At 45.1% G+C, this 1,741-nt stretch overlaps 1 protein-coding gene across 2 annotated transcripts in view; it reads left to right on the forward strand.

Annotated features, from left to right (window-relative positions):
* The window catches only part of LOC119179574 (uncharacterized), a 24,282-nt gene extending 24,207 nt beyond the window's left edge, over positions 1-75 (forward strand). For both annotated transcript variants that reach the window (XM_037430683.2, XM_075869317.1), the window contains one exon: positions 1-75. This exon is cut by the window's left edge and continues 193 nt beyond it. The gene's annotated coding sequence lies outside the window, so the exon portion shown is untranslated.
* Positions 76-1,741: the final 1,666 nt, after the last annotated feature.

Raw genomic sequence — 1,741 nt, forward strand, 5'->3', positions numbered from 1 at the left:
ATGAGTGATTGCTGCAATCAAAGCTGCTGCTAAATAATAAACATTTAAACGTACCACCGGTACGTTTAATGTTTATTTGTGTGTCGCTTATTTGTGTGTCAACATTGTGTCGCTTATTTGAAGGCGGTACTAATAAGTACCGCCTTCAAAGAAGCGACACGATGTACAATAATGACATCAAACTACGCTATGACACCCATCGTTCACCGTGTGGAGTCAGGTTAACGTCACACCACTCGGCTCTTGGTAGCTACCACTTGCCCGACTGAACAGACCTTATCTTCATTATTTGGGTTGGATTCGAAAAAAAACTTTCCAATTCAGGGACGCTTTCAACGAAACAAAACGAACATTTCAGCCTGCTTTTTTTAATATGTGCATGTTCAAACTGAGGATGCTTAGCTGGTGACGCGAGTACATATAATTTAAAAGGACAGGCATTTCATAAAGCATTCTAGAGCGTCACTGCAAGCTCCGTATTTGTTGTTCACAGGCACATGATATTTATAATAGTGAGACATCGCACAAAATGCTTGAACAGAAATGCTGTGTGCACGGGCCGCAATAGTTTTTCAACCAGGGTGAGTAAGTATGGCACTCCAAGGTTATTATGCGGTGCAGATGTGCACACAAGCAGAGGAACAATTCAAACAATTGTAGTCGTTTCATCTTTTCTTTCCTCTGAGTGCACTTCTAACGTGCGTCATTCACCCTTGTTCGCCCACAGTGTATAAGCTTTCAAAGGTGGAGGTTTCCAGGATGTGTTACTTCATTTTACAGCGAAAGCTGCTATGCAGAGATCACAACACGGATCACGCGCGGCGCCGTAGTTGTCCGCCGCTGCCGGTGTCCGTAACCACTAACACACGAAATAAGAAAATTTCGGCAGATACCACGTTCCTGGGAATCGACGTTATGTGAAGCATGCGTAGGGAAGGTGACCGTGTTGCAACTTTTTTATTGAGTGACACGTCATGAAATGACGCTAAATATATGTACAAATGTTACACGCACAGACATATGTTGAAGAGTTCCAGACGTTTATATAACCAGTTTTTGCCCTTGCGCAACCATGCCAACTGGAACATGCCTACTAGCAGCACCAGAAGCTGATCTGAAGCGCTGGTGCTGGCGAGGATGCTGGCCCTGGACACTGCTACATAAATCAACTTCAGCGCATGGTACCTAACCACAATTTACGATAACCTGACGTGACGGCTGTATCAAAGGAGTACATATGTAATGTTTATCACTGCAACCACTATTGACGTTTCGCGAAGATTAGCGTCTACTTGAAAAGTAGTTCCGAGACCTGGCGTAGCTCTGTGGTAAAATATCCCATTGCCACGCAGAATGCTTGGGTTCGATTCCAGCTGGGACCATGGCATTTATTCTTTGCATTCGCCGGGTCGATGCAATTGATGTCGGGTATTTCTTAACACTCACGCGTCAATATTGCTCATGTGTGTTCTCGTCGTTTCTGAGTATAGTGTCAATCACCTGTGGCACATACCCGCCCGTGGCTATGTGTCACTGTTTGGCGGAAAGTGTTTGACGACGTACGCGACGGGATTGTGCCATTATTCATGTCTTGACAAGCGCGTCATGTTCGTCAAACCATCTTACCCTCTCATGCAATGGTTCACGCTAAGGCAGTGACCACGAGAGCACCCAAACGTAAGCGGCTAGATAGATGGACATATAGGTACGCTCAAGGTCGCCGAAGTTTGCTAAGAAATGT

Source organism: Rhipicephalus microplus, chromosome 7, assembly GCF_043290135.1.
Source record: "Rhipicephalus microplus isolate Deutch F79 chromosome 7, USDA_Rmic, whole genome shotgun sequence".
Classification (NCBI taxonomy): domain Eukaryota; kingdom Metazoa; phylum Arthropoda; class Arachnida; order Ixodida; family Ixodidae; genus Rhipicephalus; species Rhipicephalus microplus.